We start from the raw sequence: 19,297 nt of genomic DNA on the forward strand, positions 1-19,297 counted from the left end.
TCAGGCACGTCATACTTTTTACTAACAATTTTGTAGGGTTAGTGCAGAAAATGTGAAAAAAATGCTGGGTACCTTAAGCATTTTTGGTATAGTGGTGAGCAAACCTGCCTTCCAAGCAGTTGACCTGCGATTGATTCCTGGTCAATGCAATACTTATGTGGGTTTTTTTTTCCTGGCACGTCTTACTTTTTACTAATAATTTTGTATTGTTAGTGCAGAAAATGTAAGAAAAAAACATGGGTTCTGTAAGTGTTGGTGGTATAGTGGTGAGCATAGCTGCCTTCCAAGCAGTTGACCCGGGTTTGATTCCTGGCCAACACATGAATTGTTTTTCACATTTGGTGATGCTTTTAGTCTGTTTTAATTTTTCGTGTTAAGGCTCATGCTCTTCTTTCTTCTTAGAGTTTAGCAACCACGAAAATGAGAAAAAAATTGAAGAGAATATTTCTTAGATTTTTTTCAACTGTCTCATCTAACTGATCTTCTGCTCTTCAGTTGCTGATTAAATACTTTGTAGGGTTAGTCTCCAATACGAAAGCAATGTCAGGGTTGACATTTGTGTTATGCTGGTGGGTGTAGTTGCTTTTAAAACAATAGGCCATAGTTTAATTCTTGAAGAACTCATTGTTTTTTTGCATTTGGTGGTGTTTGGAATCTTTTTCACTTTCTGTGCTAAGGCTTATGCTTTTATTTCTTTCTTGGTAACACTTTAGCTACCTTAGTGGGCATAAAGCAAAGCTAATTGAGTGAATTTGTAGGCAGAGGTGGAAAAGCTACATAACTGATTCCAAAAACTCCTCTGACTTTAGAGTTAGTGTTAAAAATGCCAAAAATGGCAGAGGTCTTTAGGGGGAATTTGGTGCTGCTGTTGACTCTTTGTAATCTGTTTGAGCTAAGGCTCATAGTGTACTTTCTTTCTTGGTAAGAGTTTAGTTACCTTATTGGCAAAAAAGTGAAAATAATTGAGAGAAATGTAAGAATTGGTGGAAAAGCTACATAGCTGATTCACAAGAATTCATCTTTGAGTTTTGGACAATGCTTTGCCTTGTTTTTAAACTTTTTAGTAATTGGCTCTTTCAAGACATATTCAGTCCTCCTTTTTTTAAGTAAAACTTTAGCAGATTTAACAGCCATAATCCCAAACCAGTCAATTTGGTTCATGCATTGGTGGTATAGTGGTGAGCATAGCTGCTTCCCAAGCAGTTGACCTGGGTTTGATTCCGGCCAATGCAATACTTATGTAGTTTTATTTCTGCCTTATCATACATTATACAAACTATTTTGTAATGTTAGTGCAGAAAATGTAAAAAAAAAGTTGATCCCGTAAGCATTGGTGGTATAGTGGTGAGCATAGCTGCCTTCCAAGCAGTTGACCCGGGTTCGATTCCTGGCCAATGCAAAACATGGGTGTGGCTTTTTTTCAGGCACGTCATAATTTTTACTAACAATTTTGTAGGGTTAGTGCAGAAAATGTGAAAAAAATGCTGGGTACCTTAAGCATTTTTGGTATAGTGGTGAGCAAACCTGCCTTCCAAGCAGTTGACCTGCGATTGATTCCTGGTCAATGCAATACTTATGTGGGTTTTTTTTTCCTGGCACGTCTTACTTTTTACTAATAATTTTGTATTGTTAGGGCAGAAAATGTAAGAAAAAAACATGGCTTCTGTAAGTGTTGGTGGTATAGTGGTGAGCATAGCTGCCTTCCAAGCAGTTGACCCGGGTTTGATTCCCAGCCAACACATGAATTGTTTTTCACATTTGGTGATGCTTTTAGTCTGTTTTAATTTTTCGTGTTAAGGCTCATGCTCTTCTTTCTTCTTAGAGTTTAGCAACCACGAAAATGAGAAAAAAATTGAAGAGAATATTTCTTAGATTTTTTTCAACTGTCTCATCTAACTGATCTTCTGCTCTTCAGTTGTTGATTAAATACTTTGCAGGGTTAGTCTCCAATACGAAAGCAATGTCAGGGTTGGCATTGGTGTTATTCTGGCGGGTGTAGTTCCATTTAAAACAAGAGGCCATAGTTTATTTCTTGAAGAACTCATTGTTTTTTTGCATTTGGTGGTGTTTGGACTCTTTTTCACTTTCTGTGCTAAGGCTTATGTTTTTATTTCTTTCTTGGTAACACTTTAGCTACCTTAGTTGGCAAAAAGCAATGCTAATTGAGAGAATTTGTAGGCAGAGGTGGAAAAGCTACATAACTGATTCCAAAAACTCCTCTGTCTTTAGAGTTAGTGTTAAAAATGCCAAAAATGGCAGAGGTCTTTAGGGGTAATTTGGTGCTGCTGTTGACTCTTTGTAATCTGTTTGAGCTAAGGCTCATAGTTTACTTTCTTTCTTGGTAAGAGTTTAGTTACCTTATTGACAAAATTGAAAATAATTGAGAGAAATGTAAGAATTGGTGGAAAAGCTACATAGCTGATTCACAAGAATTCATCTTTGAGTTTTGGACAATGCTTTGCCTTGTTTTTAAACTTTTTAGTAATTGGCTCTTTCAAGACATATTCAGTCCTCCTTTTTTTAAGTAAAACTTTAGCAGATTTAACAGCCATAATCCCAAACCAGTCAATTTGGTTCATGCATTGGTGGTATAGTGGTGAGCATAGCTGCTTCCCAAGCAGTTGACCTGGGTTTGATTCCGGCCAATGCAATACTTATGTAGTTTTATTTCTGGCTTATCATACATTATACAAACTATTTTGTAATGTTAGTGCAGAAAATGTAAAAAAAAAGTTGATCCCGTAAGCATTGGTGGTATAGTGGTGAGCATAGCTGCCTTCCAAGCAGTTGACCCGGGTTTGATTCCTGGCCAATGCAAAACATGGGTGTGGCTTTTTTTCAGGCACGTCATAATTTTTACTAACAATTTTGTAGGGTTAGTGCAGAAAATGTGAAAAAAATGCTGGGTACCTTAAGCATTTTTGGTATAGTGGTGAGCAAACCTGCCTTCCAAGCAGTTGACCTGCGATTGATTCCTGGTCAATGCAATACTTATGTGGGTTTTTTTTTCCTGGCACGTCTTACTTTTTACTAATAATTTGGTATTGTTAGTGCAGAAAATGTAAGAAAAATACATGGCTTCTGTAAGTGTTGGTGGTATAGTGGTGAGCATAGCTGCCTTCCAAGCAGTTGACCCGGGTTCGATTCCTGGCCAACGCGTGAATTGTTTTTCACATTTGGTGATGATTTTAGTCTGTTTTAATATTTCCTGTTAAGGCTCATGCTCTTCTTTCTTCTTAGAGTTTAGCAACCACGAAAATGAGAAAAAAATTGAAGAGAATATTTCTTAGCTTCTTTTCAACTGTCTCATCTAACTGATCTTCTGCTCTTCAGTTGTTGATTAAACACTTTGTAGGGTTAGTTTCCAATACGAAAGCAATGTCAGGGTTGGCATTGGTGTTATGCTGGTGGGTGTAGTTGCTTTTAAAACAATAGGCCATAGTTTAATTCTTGAAGAACTCATTGTTTTTTTGCATTTGGTGGTGTTTGGACTCTTTTTCACTTTCTGTGCTAAAGGCCCCGTCACACATAACGAGATCGCTAGCGAGATCGCTAATGAGTCACGATTTTGGTGACGCAATAGCGATCTCGCTAGCGATCTCGTTATGTCTGACAGGTAGCAACGATCAGGCCCCTGCTGTGAGATCGCTGATCGTTACAAAGCTTCCTGGACCATTCCTGGGTCGTTGCGCTCCCGCTGGGCAGTGTGCATCGCTGTATTTGACACCTTGTCAACGACCTCGCTAGCGATTCAGAACTGAGACACATTGAGGTGCATAAATTGGACTTTTCTGCGTTCATCGTCCCTGATTGGTGGTCGCTACTGCGTCCTTGTTTTTTCAGATCCCACCAACGTTCTCCGGCTGTGACTCCACTTTGAACAAATCAGACATCTTTAGCGAGGTAGGTATTGTTTGGGGTCTCAAATGAGTTTCCATTTTTAATTCATTTATAGGACATCTACCAATTATCTGCTATCATTGCTCTTCAGGGAGGGAGGGCTTGGCTTCAATAGCGATCTCGTTAGCGATCTCGTTATGTGTGACGGGGCACCAGGACCGTTAAAATACTGGCAGCAGTTGTCGCGGCAGGTCTTCGCATCATGGGTGTTTCTGCCATGTCCCACTGGTTGAAGGCCTGCAATTGCAGGATCGTTTGCACGCTATTCACCGAGCTCCACTTCCCCATTGGCTCGGTCCACAGAGTCCACAAAGCCAGGCGGACAGTACGTAATTGCATCACGTCGACGAAGAAAGTTTTGAAGCGTGCAACAGGCCAAAAGAACAGTCTATTGATTTAAGCTTCATGTTAATTGGCATATGAAAAACTCTGAAGCGGTTGGCCACGACAGCGTGTCAGAAAACGTGCTGTGTGGGTGTGTGTGCATGAGACCCCTAAAATATCTGCCCATGCAAAAGCATATATATACAGATAGAAGCCAAGCCCTCCCTCCCTCCCTGAAGAGCAATGATAGCAGATAATTGGTAGATGTCCTATAAATGAATTAAAAATGGAAACTCATTTGAGACCCCAAACAATACCTACTTCGCTAAAGATGTCTGATTTGTTCAAAGTGGAGTCACAGCCGGAGAACGCTGGTAGGATCTGAAAAAACAAGGACGCAGTAGCGACCACCAATCAGGGACGATGAACGCAGAAAAGTCCAATTTATGCACCTCAATGTGTCTCAGTTCTGAATCGCTAGCGAGGTCGTTGACAAGGTGTCAAATACAGCGATGCACACTGCCCAGCGGGAGCGCAACGACCCAGGAATGGTCCAGGAAGCTTTGTAATGATCAGCGATCTCACAACAGGGGCCTGATCGTTTTTACCTGTCAGACATAACGAGATGGCTAGAGAGATCGCTATTGCGTCACCAAAATCGTGACTCATTAGCGATCTCGCTAGCGATCTCGTTATGTGTGACGGGGCCTTAAGGCTTATGTTTTTATTTCTTTCTTGGTAACACTTTAGCTACCTTAGTTGGCAAAAAGCAAAGCTAATTGAGAGAATTTGTAGGCAGAGGTGGAAAAGCTACATAACTGATTCCAAAATCTCCTCTGTCTTTAGAGTTAGTGTTAAAAATGCCAAAAATGGCAGAGGTCTTTAGGGGTAATTTGGTGCTGGTGCTGACTCTTTGTAATCATTTTGAGCTAAGGCTCATAGTTTACTTTCTTTCTTGGTAAGAGTTTAGTTACCTTATTGGCAAAAAAGTGAAAATAATTGAGAGAATTGTAAGAATTGGTGGAAAAGCTCCATAGCTGATTCACAAGATTTCATCTTTGAGTTTTGGACAATGCTTTGCCTTGTTTTTAAACTTTTTAGTAATTGGCTCTTTCAAGACATATTCAGTCCTCCTTTTTTTAAGTAAAACTTTAGCAGATTTAACAGCCATAATCCCAAACCAATCAAGTGGGTTCATGCATTGGTGGTATAGTGGTGAGCATAGCTGCTTCCCAAGCAGTTGACCCGGGTTCGATTCCTGGCCAATGCAAAACTGATGTAGTTTTATTTCTGGCATATCATACATTTTACAAACTATTTTGTAATGTTAGTGCAGAAAATGTAAAAAAAAAAGCTGATCCTGTAATCATTGGTGGTATAGTGGTGAGCATAGCTGCCTTCCAAGCAGTTGACCTGAGATTGATTCCTGGTCAATGCAATACTTATGTGGGTTTTTTTTTCCTGGCACGTCTTACTTTTTACTAATAATTTTGTATTGTTAGTGCAGAAAATGTAAGAAAAAAACATGGCTTCTGTAAGTGTTGGTGGTATAGTCGTGAGCATAGCTGCCTTCCAAGCAGTTGACCCGGGTTCGATTCCTGGCCAACGCGTGAATTGTTTTTCACATTTGGTGATAATTTTAGTCTGTTTTAATATTTCGTGTTAAGGCTCATGCTCTTCTTTCTTCTTAGAGTTTAGCAACCACGAAAATGAGAAAAAAATTGAAGAGAATATTTCTTAGCTTTTTTTCAACTGTCTCATCTAACTGATCTTCTGCTCTTCAGTTGTTGATTAAACACTTTGTAGGGTTAGTTTCCAATACGAAAGCAATGTCAGGGTTGGCATTGGTGTTATGCTGGTGGGTGTAGTTGCTTTTAAAACAATAGGCCATAGTTTAATTCTTGAAGAACTCATTGTTTTTTTGCATTTGGTGGTGTTTGGACTCTTTTTCACTTTCTGTGCTAAAGCTTATGTTTTTATTTCTTTCTTGGTAACACTTTAGCTACCTTAGTTGGCAAAAAGCAAAGCTAATTGAGAGAATTTGTAGGCAGAGGTGGAAAAGCTACATAACTGATTCCAAAATCTCCTCTGTCTTTAGAGTTAGTGTTAAAAATGCCAAAAATGGCAGAGGTCTTTTTGGGTAATTTGGTGCTGGTGCTGACTCTTTGTAATCATTTTGAGCTAAGGCTCATAGTTTACTTTCTTTCTTGGTAAGAGTTTAGTTACCTTATTGGCAAAAAAGTGAAAATAATTGAGAGAATTGTAAGAATTGGTGGAAAAGCTCCATAGCTGATTCACAAGATTTCATCTTTGAGTTTTGGACAATGCTTTGCCTTGTTTTTAAATTTTTTAGTAATTGGCTCTTTCAAGACATATTCAGTCCTCCTTTTTTTAAGTAAAACTTTAGCAGATTTAACAGCCATAATCCAAAACCAGTCAAGCGGGTTCATGCATTGGTGGTATAGTGGTGAGCATAGCTGCTTCCCAAGCAGTTGACCCGGGTTCGATTCCTGGCCAATGCAATACTTATGTAGTTTTATTTCTGGCATATCATACATTTTACAAACTATTTTGTAATGTTAGTGCAGAAAATGTAAAAAAAAAAGCTGATCCTGTAAGCATTGGTGGTATAGTGGTGAGCATAGCTGCCTTCCAAGCAGTTGACCTGAGATTGATTCCTGGTCAATGCAATACTTATGTGGGTTTTTTTTTCCTGGCACGTCTTACTTTTTACTAATAATTTTGTATTGTTAGTGCAGAAAATGTAAGAAAAAAACATGGCTTCTGTAAGTGTTGGTGGTATAGTCGTGAGCATAGCTGCCTTCCAAGCAGTTGACCCGGGTTCGATTCCTGGCCAACGCGTGAATTGTTTTTCACATTTGGTGATGATTTTAGTCTGTTTTAATATTTCGTGTTAAGGCTCATGCTCTTCTTTCTTCTTAGAGTTTAGCAACCACGAAAATGAGAAAAAAATTGAAGAGAATATTTCTTAGATTTTTTTCAACTGTCTCATCTAACTGATCTTCTGCTCTTCAGTTGTTGATTAAATACTTTGTAGGGTTAGTCTCCAATACGAAAGCAATGTCAGGGTTGGCATTGGTGTTATGCTGGTGGGTGTAGTTTCTTTTAAAACAATAGGCCATAGTTTAATTCTTGAAGAACTCATTGTTTTTTTGCATTTGGTGGTGTTTGGAATCTTTTTCACTTTCTGTGCTAAGGCTTATGCTTTTATTTCTTTCTTGGTAACACTTTAGCTACCTTAGTGGGCAGAAAGCAAAGCTAATTGAGAGAATTTGTAAGCAGAGGTGGAAAAGCTACATAACTGATTCCAAAAACTCCTCTGTCTTTAGAGTTAGTGTTAAAAATGCCAAAAATGGCAGAGGTCTTTAGGGGGAATTTGGTGCTGCTGTTGGCTCTTTGTAATCTGTTTGAGCTAAGGCTCATGGTGTACTTTCTTTCTTGGTAAGAGTTTAGTTACCTTATTGGCAAAAAAGTGAAAATAATTGAGAGAAATGTAAGAATTGGTGGAAAAGCTACATAGCTGATTCACAAGAATTCATCTTTGAGTTTTGGACAATGCTTTGCCTTGTTTTTAAACTTTTGAGTAATTGGCTCTTTCAAGACATATTCAGTCCTCCTTTTTTAAGTAAAACTTTAGCAGATTTAACAGCCAAAATCCCAAACCAGTCAAGTGGGTTCATGCATTGGTGATAAAGTGGTGAGCATAGCTGCTTCCCAAGCAGCTGACCCGGGTTCTATTTCCAGCCAATACAATACTTATGTAGTTTTATTTCTGGCATATCATACATTTTACAAACTATTTTGTAATGTTAGTGCAGAAAATGTAAAAAAAAGCTTACCTTGTAAGCATTGGTGGTATAGTGGTGAGCATAACTGCCTTCCAAGCAGTTGACCAGGGTTCAATTCCCGGCCAATACAAAACATTGGTGTTTTTTTTTTTCAGGCACGTCATACTTTTTACTAACAATTTTGTACGGTTAGTGCAGAAAATGTGAAAAAAATGCTGGGTACCTTAAGCATTTTTGGTATAGTGGTGAGCAAACCTGCCTTCCAAGCAGTTGACCTGCAATTGATTCCTGGTTAATGCAATACTTATGTGGGGGTTTTTTTCCTGGCACGTCTTACTTTTTACTAATAATTTCGTATTGTTAGTGCAGAAAATGTAAGAAAAAAACATGGCTTCTGTAAGTGTTGGTGGTATAGTGGTGAGAATCGCTGCCTTCCAAGTAGTTGACCCGAGTTCGATTCTCAGCCAACGCATGAATTGTTTTTCACATTTGGTGATGCTTTTAGTCTGTTTTAATTTTTCGTGTTAAGTCTCAGGCTCTTCTTTCTTCTTAGAGTTTAGCAACCACGAAAATGAGAAAAAAATTGAAGAGAATATTTCTTAGCTTTTTTTCAACTGTCTCATCTAACTGATCTTCTGCTCTTCAGTTGTTGATTAAACACTTTGTAGGGTTAGTCTCCAAAATGAAAGCAATGTCAGGGTTGACATTGGTGTTATGCTGGTGGGTGTAGTTGCTTTTAAAACAATAGGCCATAGTTTAATTCTTGATTAACTCATTGTTTTTTTGCATTTGGTGGTGTTTGGACTCTTTTTCACTTTCTGTGCTAAGGCTTATGCTTTTATTTCTTTCTTGGTAACACTTTAGCTACCTTAGTTGGCAAAAAGCAAAGCTAATTGAGAGAATTTGTAGGCAGAGGTGGAAAAGCTACATAACTGATTCCAAAAACTCCTCTGTCTTTAGAGTTAGTGTTAAAAATACCAAAAATTGCAGAGGTCTTTAGGGGTAATTTGGTGCTGGTGCTGACTCTTTGTAATCATTTTGAGCTAAGGCTCATAGTGTACTTTCTTTCTTTGTAAGAGTTTAGTTACCTTATTGGCAAAAAAGTGAAAATAATTGAGAGAATTGTAAGAATTGGTATAAAAGCTCCATAGCTGATTCACAAGAATTCATCTTTGAGTTTTGGACAATGCTTTGCCTTGTTTTTAAACTTTTTAGTAATTGGCTCTTTCAAGACATATTCAGTCCTCCTTTTTTTAAGTAAAACTTTAGGAGATTTAACAGCCATAATCCCAAACCAGTAAAGTTGGTTCATGCATTGGTGGTATAGTGGTGAGCATAGCTGCTTCCCAAGCAGTTGACCCGGGTTCGATTCCCGGCCAATGCAATACTTATGTAGTTTTATTTCTGGCATATCATACATTTTACATACTATTTTGTAATGTTAGTGCAGAAAATGTAAAAAAAAAAGCTGATCCTGTAAGCATTGGTGGTATAGTGGTGAGCATAGCTGCCTTCCAAGCAGTTGACCTGGGTTCGATTCCTGGCCAATGGAAAACATGGGTGTGGTTTTTTTTCAGGCACGTCATACTTTTTACTAACAATTTTGTAGGGTTAGTGCAGAAAATGTGAAAAAAATGCTGGGTACCTTAAGCATTTTTGGTATAGTGGTGAGCAAACCTGCCTTCCAAGCAGTTGACCTGAGATTGATTCCTGGTCAATGCAATACTTATGTGGGGTTTTTTTTCCTGGCACGTCTTACTTTTTACTAATAATTTTGTATTGTTAGTGCAGAAAATGTAAGAAAAAAACATGGCTTCTGTAAGTGTTGGTGGTATAGTCGTGAGCATAGCTGCCTTCCAAGCAGTTGACCTGGGTTTGATTCCTGGCCAAAGCATGAATTGTTTTTCACATTTGGTGATGCTTTTAGTCTGTTTTAATTTTTCGTGTTAAGGTTCATGCTCTTCTTTCTTCTTAGAGTTTAGCAACCACGAAAATGAGAAAAAAATTGAAGAGAATATTTCTTAGATTTTTTTCAACTGTCTCATCTAACTGATCTTCTGCTCTTCAGTTGTTGATTAAACACTTTGTAGGGTTAGTCTCCAATACGAAAGCAATGTCAGGGTTGACATTGGTGTTATGCTGGTGGGTGTAGTTGCTTTTAAAACAATAGGCCATAGTTTAATTCTTGAAGAACTCATTGTTTTTTTGCATTTGGTGGTGTTTGGAATCTTTTTCACTTTCTGTGCTAAGGCTTATGCTTTTATTTCTTTCTTGGTAACACTTTAGCTACCTTAGTGGGCAGAAAGCAAAGCTAATTGATAGAATTTGTAGGCAGAGGTGGAAAAGCTACATAACTAATTCCAAAAACTCCTCTGTCTTTAGAGTTAGTGTTAAAAATGCCAAAAATGGCAGAGGTCTTTAGGGGGAATTTGGTGTTGCTGTTGACTCTTTGTAATCTGTTTGAGCTAAGGCTCATAGTGTACTTTCTTTCTTGGTAAGAGTTTAGTTACCTTATTGGCAAAAAAGTGAAAATAATTGAGAGAAATGTAAGAATTGGTGGAAAAGCTACTTAGCTGATTCAGAAGAATTCATCTTTGAGTTTTGGACAATGCTTTGCCTTGTTTTTAAACTTTTTAGTAATTGGCTCTTTCAAGACATATTCAGTCCTCCTTTTTTAAGTAAAACTTTAGCAGATTTAACAGCCAAAATCACAAACCAGTCAAGTGGGTTCATGCATTGGTGGTATAGTGGTGAGCATAGCTGCTTCCCAAGCAATTGACCCGGGTTCTATTTCCAGCCAATGCAATACTTATGTAGTTTTATTTCTGGCATATCATACATTTTACAAACTATTTTGTAATGTTAGTGCAGAAAATGTAAAAAAAAAAGCTGACCTTGTAAGCATTGGTGGTATAGTGGTGAGCATAGCTGCCTTCCAAGCAGTTGATCTGGGTTCGATTCCTGGCCAATGCAAAACATGGGTGTGGTTTTTTTTCAGGCACATCATACTTTTTACTAACAATTTTGTAGGGTTAGTGCAGAAAATGTGAAAAAAATGCTGGGTACCTTAAGCATTTTTGGTATAGTGGTGAGCAAACCTGCCTTCCAAGCAGTTGACCTGAGATTGATTCCTTGTCAATGCAATACTTATGTGGGTTTTTTTTTCCTGGCACGTCTTACTTTTTACTAATAATTTCGTATTGTTAGTGCAGAAAATGTAAGAAAAAAACATTGCTTCTGTAAGTGTTGGTGGTATAGTCGTGAGCATAGCTGCCTTCCAAGCAGTTGACATGGGTTCGATTCCTGGCCAAAGCATGAATTGTTTTTCACATTTGGTGATGCTTTTAGTCTGTTTTAATTTTTCGTGTTAAGGCTCATGCTCTTCTTTCTTCTTAGAGTTTAGCAACCACGAAAATGAGAAAAAAATTGAAGAGAATATTTCTTAGATTTTTTTCAACTGTCTCATCTAACTGATCTTCTGCTCTTCAGTTGTTGATTAAACACTTTGTAGGGTTAGTCTCCAATATGAAAGCAATGTCAGGGTTGACATTGGTGTTATGCTGGTGGGTGTAGTTGCTTTTAAAACAATAGGCCATAGTTTAATTCTTGAAGAACTCATTGTTTTTTTGCATTTGGTGGTGTTTGGAATCTTTTTCACTTTCTGTGCTAAGGCTTATGCTTTTATTTCTTTCTTGGTAACACTTTAGCTACCTTAGTGGGCAGAAAGCAAAGCTAATTGAGAGAATTTGTAGGCAGAGGTGGAAAAGCTACATAACTAATTCCAAAAACTCCTCTGTCTTTAGAGTTAGTGTTAAAAATGCCAAAAATGGCAGAGGTCTTTAGGGGGAATTTGGTGTTGCTGTTGACTCTTTGTAATCTGTTTGAGCTAAGGCTCATAGTGTACTTTCTTTCTTGGTAAGAGTTTAGTTACCTTATTGGCAAAAAAGTGAAAATAATTGAGAGAATTGTAAGAATTGGCGGGAAAGCTCCATAGCTGATTCACAAGAATTCATCTTTGAGTTTTGGACAATGCTTTGCCTTGTTTTTAAACTTTTTAGTAATTGGCTCTTTCAAGACATATTCAGTCCTCCTTTTTTAAGTAAAACTTTAGCAGATTTAACAGCCAAAATCACAAACCAGTCAAGTGGGTTCATGCATTGGTGGTATAGTGGTGAGCATAGCTGCTTCCCAAGCAGTTGACCCGGGTTCTATTTCCAGCCAATGCAATACTTATGTAGTTTTATTTCTGGCATATCATACATTTTACAAACTATTTTGTAATGTTAGTGCAGAAAATGTAAAAAAAAAAGCTGACCTTGTAAGCATTGGTGGTATAGTGGTGAGCATAGCTGCCTTCCAAGCAGTTGACCCGGGTTCAATTCCCGGCCAATACAAAACATCGGTGTTTTTTTTTTTCAGGCACATCATACTTTTTACTAACAATTTTGTAGGGTTAGTGCAGAAAATGTGAAAAAAATGCTGGGTACCTTAAGCATTTTTGGTATAGTGGTGAGCAAACCTGCCTTCCAAGCAGTTGACCTGCGATTGATTCCTTGTCAATGCAATACTTATGTGGGTTTTTTTTTCCTGGCACGTCTTACTTTTTACTAATAATTTCGTATTGTTAGTGCAGAAAATGTAAGAAAAAAACATGGCTTCTGTAAGTGTTGGTGGTATAGTGGTGAGAAACGCTGCCTTCCAAGTATTTGACCCGAGTTCGATTCTCAGCCAACGCATGAATTGTTTTTCACATTTGGTGATGCTTTTAGACTGTTTGAATTTTTCGTGTTAAGTCTCAGGCTCTTCTTTCTTCTTAGAGTTTAGCAACCACGAAAATGAGAAAAAAATTGAAGAGAATATTTCTTAGCTTTTTTTCCAACTGTCTCATCTAACTGATCTTCTGCTCTTCAGTTGTTGATTAAACACTTTGTAGGGTTAGTCTCCAATATGAAAGCAATGTCAGGGTTGGCATTGGTGTTATGCTGGTGGGTGTAGTTGCTTTTAAAACAATAGGCCATAGTTTAATTCTTGAAGAACTCATTGTTTTTTTTGCATTTGGTGGTGTTTGGACTCTTTTTCACTTTCTGTGCTAAGGCTTATGCTTTTATTTCTTTCTTGGTAACACTTTAGCTACCTTAGTTGGCAAAAAGCAAAGCTAATTGAGAGAATTTGTAGGCAGAGGTGGAAAAGCTACATAACTGATTCCAAAAACTCCTCTGTCTTTAGAGTTAGTGTTAAAAATGCCAAAAATGGCAGAGGTCTTTAGGGGTAATTTGGTGCTGGTGCTGACTCTTTGTAATATTTTTGAGCTAAGGCTCATAGTGTACTTTCTTTCTTGGTAAGAGTTTAGTTACCTTATTGGCAAAAAAGTGAAAATAATTGAGAGAATTGTAAGAATTGGTGGAAAAGCTCCATAGCTGATTCACAAGAATTCATCTTTGAGTTTTGGACAATGCTTTGCCTTGTTTTTAAACTTTTTAGTAATTGGCTCTTTCAAGACATATTCAGTCCTCCTTTTTTTAAGTAAAACTTTAGCAGTTTTAACAGCCATAATCCCAAACCAGTCAAGTTGGTTCATGCATTGGTGGTATAGTGGTGAGCATAGCTGCTTCCCAAGCAGTTGACTCGGGTTTGATTCCTGGCCAATGCAATACTTATGTAGTTTTATTTCTGGCTTATCATAAATTTTACAAACTATTTTGTAATGTTAGTGCAGAAAATGTAAAAAAAAAGCTGACCTTGTAAGCATTGGTGGTATAGTGGTGAGCATAGCTGCCTTCCAAGCAGTTGACCCGGGTTCAATTCCCGGTCAATGCAATACTTATGTAGTTTTATTTCTGGCATATCATACATTTTACAAACTATTTTGTATTGTTAGTGCAGAAAATGTAAAAAAAAAAAGCTGATCCTGTAAGCATTGGTGGTATAGTGGTGAGCATAGCTGCCTTCCAAGCAGTTGACCTGGGTTTGATTCCTGGCCAATGCAAAACATGGGTGTGTTTTTTATTCAGGCACGTCATACTTTTTACTAACAATTTTGTAGGGTTAGTGCAGAAAATGTGAAAAAAATGCTGGGTACCTTAAGCATTTTTGGTATAGTGGTGAGCAAACCTGCCTTCCAAGCAGTTGACCTGCGATTGATTCTTGGTCAATGCAATACTTATGTGGGGTTTTTTTTCCTGGCACGTCTTACTTTTTACTAATAATTTTGTATTGTTAGTGCAGAAAATGTAAGAAAAAAACATGGCTTCTGTAAGTGTTGGTGGTATAGTGGTGAGCATAGCTGCCTTCCAAGCAGTTAAGCCGTGTTCGATTCCTGGCCAACGCATGAATTGTTTTTCACATTTGGTGATGCTTTTAGTCTGTTTTAATTTTTTGTGTTAAGGCTCATGCTCTTCTTTCTTCTTAGAGTTTAGCAACCACGAAAATGAGAAAAAAATTGAAGAGAATATTTCTTAGATTTTTTTCAACTGTCTCATCTAACTGATCTTCTGCTCTTCAGTTGTTGATTAAACACTTTGTAGGGTTAGTCTCCAATATGAAAGCAATGTCAGGGTTGGCATTGGTGTTATGCTGGTGGGTGTAGTTGCTTTTAAAACAATAGGCCATAGTTTAATTCTTGAAGAACTCATTGTTTTTATGCATTTGGTGGTGTTTGGACTCTTTTTCACTTTCTGTGCTAAGGCTTATGCTTTTATTTCTTTCTTGGTAACACTTTAGCTACCTTAGTTGGCAAAAAGCAAAGCTAATTGAGAGAATTTGTAGGCAGAGGTGGAAAAGCTACATAACTGATTCCAAAAACTCCTCTGTCTTTAGAGTTAGTGTTAAAAATGCCAAAAATGGCAGAGGTCTTTAGGGGTAATTTGGTGCTGGTGCTGACTCTTTGTAATCTTTTTGAGCTAAGGCTCATAGTGTACTTTCTTTCTTGGTAAGAGTTTAGTTACCTTATTGGCAAAAAAGTGAAAATAATTGAGAGAATTGTAAGAATTGGTGAAAAGCTCCATAGCTGATTCACAAGAATTCATCTTTGAGTTTTGGACAATGCTTTGCCTTGTTTTTAAACTTTTTAGTAATTGGCTCTTTCAAGACATATTCAGTCCTCCTTTTTTAAGTAAAACTTTAGCAGATTTAACAGCCAAAATCCCAAATCAGTCAAGTGGGTTCATTCATTGGTGGTATAGTGGTGAGCATAGCTGCTTCCCAAGCAGTTGACCCGGTTTCGATTTCCAGCCAATGCAATACTTATGTAGTTTTATTTCTGGCATATCATACATTTTACAAACTATTTTGTAATGTTAGTGCAGAAAATGTAAAAAAAAAAAGCTGACCCTGTAAGCATTGGTGGTATAGTGGTGAGCATAGCTGCCTTCCAAGCAGTTGACCTGTGTTCAATTCCCAGGCAATACAAAACATCGGTGTTTTTTTTTTTCAGGCACGTCATACTTTTTACTAACAATTTTGTAGGGTTAGTGCAGAAAATGTGAAAAAAATGCTGGGTACCTTAAGCATTTTTGGTATAGTGGTGAGCAAACCTGCCTTCCAAGCAGTTGACCTGCGTTTGATTCCTGGTCAATGCAATACTTATGTGGGTTTTTTTTTCCTGGCACGTCTTACTTTTTTCTGATAATTTCATATTGTTAGTGCAGAAAATGTAAGAAAAAAACATGGCTTCTGTAAGTGTTGGTGATATAGTGGTGAGAATCGCTGCCTTCCAAGTAGTTGACCAGAGTTCGATTCTCAGCCAATTCATGAAATGTTTTTCACATTTGGTGATGCTTTTAGTCTGTTTTGATTTTTCGTGTTAAGTCTCAGGCTCTTCTTTCTTCTTAGAGTTTAGCAACCACGAAAATGAGAAAAAAATTGAAGAGAATATTTCTTAGATTTTTTTCAACTGTCTCATCTAACTGATCTTCTGCTCTTCAGTTGTTGATTAAATACTTTGTAGGGTTAGTCTCCAATATGTAAGCAATGTAAGGGTTTTCATTGGTGTTATGCTGGTGGGTGTAGTTGCTTTTAAAACAATAGGCCATAGTTTAATTCTTGAAGAACTCATTGTTTTTTTGCATTTGGTGGTGTTTGGACTCTTTTTCACTTTCTGTGCTAAGGCTTATGCTTTTATTTCTTTCTTGGTAACACTTTAGCTACCTTAGTTGGCGAAAAGCAAAGCTAATTGAGAGAATTTGTAGGCAGAGGTGGAAAAGCTACATAACTAATTGCAAAAACTCCTCTGTCTTTAGCGTTAGTGTTAAAAATGCCAAAAATGGCAGAGGTCTTTAGGGGGAATTTGGTGCTGCTGTTGACTCTTTGTAATCTGTTTGAGCTAAGGCTCATAGTGTACTTTCTTTCTTGGTAAGAGTTTAGTTACCTTATTGGCAAAAAAGTGAAAATAATTGAGAGAATTGTAAGAATTGGCGGAAAAGCTCCATAGCTGATTCACAAGAATTCATCTTTGAGTTTTGGACAATGCTTTGCCTTGTTTTTAAACTTTTTAGTAATTGGCTCTTTCAAGACATATTCAGTCCTCCTTTTTTTAAGTAAAACTTTAGCAGGTTTAACAGCCATAATCCCAAACCAGTCAAGTTGGTTCATGCATTGGTGGTATAGTGGTGAGCATAGCTGCTTCCCAAGCAGTTGACCCGGGTTCGATTCCCAGCCAATGCAATACTTATGTAGTTTTATTTCTGGCATATCATACATTTTGCAAACTATTTTGTAATGTTAGTGCAGAAAATGTAAAAAAAAAAGCTTATCCTGTAAGCATTGGTGGTATAGTGGTGAGCATAGCTGCCTTCCAAGCAGTTGACCCGGGTTTGATTCCAGGCCAATGCAAAACATAGGTGTGTTTTTTTTTCAGGCACGTCATAATTTTTACTAACAATTTTGAAGGGTTAGTGCAGAAAATGTGAAAAAAATGCTGGGTACCTTAAGCATTTTTGGTATAGTGGTGAGCAAACCTGCCTTCCAAGCAGTTGACCTGCGATTGATTCCTGGTTAATGCAATACTTATGCGGGTTTTTTTTTCCTGGCACGTCTTACTTTTTACTAATAATTTCGTATTGTTAGTGCAGAAAATGTAAGAAAAAAACATGGATTCTGTAAGTGTTGGTGGTATAGTGGTGAGAATTGCTGCCTTCCAAGTAGTTGACCCGGGTTCGATTCCTGGCCAAGGCATGAATTGTTTTTCACATTTGGTGATGCTTTTAGTCTGTTTTAATTTTTCGTGTTAAGTCTCAGGCTCTTCTTTCTTCTTAGAGTTTAGCAACCATGAAAATGAGAAAAAAATTGAAGAGAATATTTCTTAGATTTTTTTCAACTGTCTCATCTAACTGATCTTCTGCTCTTCAGTAGAGATGAGCGTTGTTCTACTCGAACTGTTCGCCAATCTCAAATTCGAGCTGTTTTGGGCGGTGTTCGAGCCGTTCGGCGAACACGAACAATTTGAGAAAAATTCGGCTGTTCGAGGTTATGTTCGATAACTGTTCGTGCACCAAAATCATAACTGGATTTTTTCTCAGTAATGATGAAAATTAATGTTAATACGCAGTTTGAGTGTACAGCGGGGTGGGGGGAGGGGCAGGGGATGGATCTCTGCAGGAACAATGAAGATCTCCATTTTTTTTTCTCTTTCCCGCATTTGCAGTGGGGAGGCGCAATCTGTCAGCCCATCAGCAGCGCACACACGGAGCGAAGTGCTTTTTTTCACACAAGCAAGGGCATGTGTCATTGGCAGTGTATGTCACATGTCCTTGCCCTATAAGACCAAGCCATTTTCCCCGTCGCCACCATTTTCTCACTGCTGCAGCAGTTAATTTCAATCCAATTTTCGCACAAATCTACAGATAGCTTGGGAGTAGGGAATAGTTGTGATTGCAGTCCTTTTAAGGACTAGGTTACAGCATTTCCTACGACTTTTATCAGGCAGGTCTGTGCTCTTAAATAGATAGATTGTGGGAGTAAAGACTAATTGTAATTGGAGTCCTTTTCAGGACTAGGTTACATCAGTTCTTATCAGTTTTTGCCAGGCAGGTCTGTGCCAGTGCTGTGCAAGTTTTTTTCACAGCATTTGGCTGAATCTAGCAAAGCTAATCCTTTTTGGCCTATTGCAGAGTGTGTTAGTCAGTGGAGTAGCCTATCTATGTTGCAAGATATACCACCTGTGTATAGAATACCAATTTTTTTACTGCACCTAGTGAAGTAAAATATTTTGGGCATAGCATCATTCTATTAGTCCATCTATACTGACCTCCATCAGGTTGCAAATTGAATATAATTTTTTTCTGCATCTAGCTCTGAAAAAATATTGGGCTTCTAGCTGTGTGTGGGACTTGTTGTATTAGTCCATCTATACTGACCTCCATCAGTTTGCAAACTGCATATATTTTTTTCTTCATCTACCTCTGAAAAAATATTGGGCTTCTAGCTGTGTGTGGGACTTGTTCTATTAATCCATCTATACAGACCTCCATCAGGTTGCAAACTGAATATATTTTTTTCTGCATCTACCTCTGAAAAAATATTGGGCTTCTAGCTGTGTGTGGGACTTGTTCTATTAATCCATCTATACAGACCTCCATCAGGTTGCAAACTGAATATATTTTTTTCTGCATCTACCTCTGAAAAAATATTGGGCTTCTAGCTGTGTGTGGGACTTGTTCTATTAATCCATCTATACAGACCTCCATCAGGTTGCAAACTGAATATATTTTTTTCTGCATCTACCTCTGAAAAAATATTGGGCTTCTAGCTGTGTGTGGGACTTGTTCTATTAATCCATCTATACAGACCTCCATCAGGTTGCAAACTGAATATATTTTTTTCTGCATCTACCTCTGAAAAAATATTGGGCTTCTAGCTGTGTGTGGTACTTGTTGTATTAGTCCATCTATACTGACCTCCATCAGGTTGCAAACTGAATATATTTTTTTCTGCATCTACCTCTGAAAAAATATTGGGCTTCTAGCTGTGTGTGGGACTTGTTCTATTAATCCATCTATACAGACCTCCATCAGGTTGCAAACTGAATATATTTTTTTCTGCATCTACCTCTGAAAAAATATTGGGCTTCTAGCTGTGTGTGGGACTTGTTCCATTAATCCATCTATACAGACCTCCATCAGGTTGCAAACTGAATATATTTTTTTCTGCATCTACCTCTGAAAAATATTGGGCTTCTAGCTGTGTGTGGGACTTGTTCTATTAATCCATCTATACAGACCTCCATCAGGTTGCAAACTGAATATATTTTTTTCTGCATCTACCTCTGA

At 37.8% G+C, this 19,297-nt stretch overlaps 7 non-coding genes across 7 annotated transcripts; all 7 read left to right on the top strand.

The window, feature by feature from the left end:
- Positions 1–1,327: 1,327 nt before the first annotated feature.
- Positions 1,328–1,399, top strand: TRNAG-UCC (transfer RNA glycine (anticodon UCC)). Its single transcript has one exon. It is a non-coding gene; the product is annotated as a tRNA-Gly (tRNA).
- A 4,023-nt stretch (positions 1,400–5,422) lies between these two features.
- Positions 5,423–5,494, top strand: TRNAG-CCC (transfer RNA glycine (anticodon CCC)). Its single transcript has one exon. It is a non-coding gene; the product is annotated as a tRNA-Gly (tRNA).
- Positions 5,495–6,674: 1,180 nt separating this feature from the next.
- Positions 6,675–6,746, top strand: TRNAG-CCC (transfer RNA glycine (anticodon CCC)). Its single transcript has one exon. It is a non-coding gene; the product is annotated as a tRNA-Gly (tRNA).
- A 2,599-nt stretch (positions 6,747–9,345) lies between these two features.
- On the top strand, positions 9,346–9,417 carry TRNAG-CCC (transfer RNA glycine (anticodon CCC)). Its single transcript has one exon. It is a non-coding gene; the product is annotated as a tRNA-Gly (tRNA).
- A 2,938-nt stretch (positions 9,418–12,355) lies between these two features.
- On the top strand, positions 12,356–12,427 carry TRNAG-UCC (transfer RNA glycine (anticodon UCC)). The gene has a single exon. It is a non-coding gene; the product is annotated as a tRNA-Gly (tRNA).
- Positions 12,428–13,778: 1,351 nt separating this feature from the next.
- On the top strand, positions 13,779–13,850 carry TRNAG-UCC (transfer RNA glycine (anticodon UCC)). The gene has a single exon. It is a non-coding gene; the product is annotated as a tRNA-Gly (tRNA).
- A 2,772-nt stretch (positions 13,851–16,622) lies between these two features.
- On the top strand, positions 16,623–16,694 carry TRNAG-CCC (transfer RNA glycine (anticodon CCC)). Its single transcript has one exon. It is a non-coding gene; the product is annotated as a tRNA-Gly (tRNA).
- The last annotated feature ends 2,603 nt before the right edge of the window (positions 16,695–19,297 follow it).

This window comes from Phyllobates terribilis, unplaced genomic scaffold (genome assembly GCF_046119375.1).
Source record: "Phyllobates terribilis strain yellow unplaced genomic scaffold, ASM4611937v1 Scaffold_3__8_contigs__length_932513732, whole genome shotgun sequence".
NCBI lineage: Eukaryota > Metazoa > Chordata > Amphibia > Anura > Dendrobatidae > Phyllobates > Phyllobates terribilis.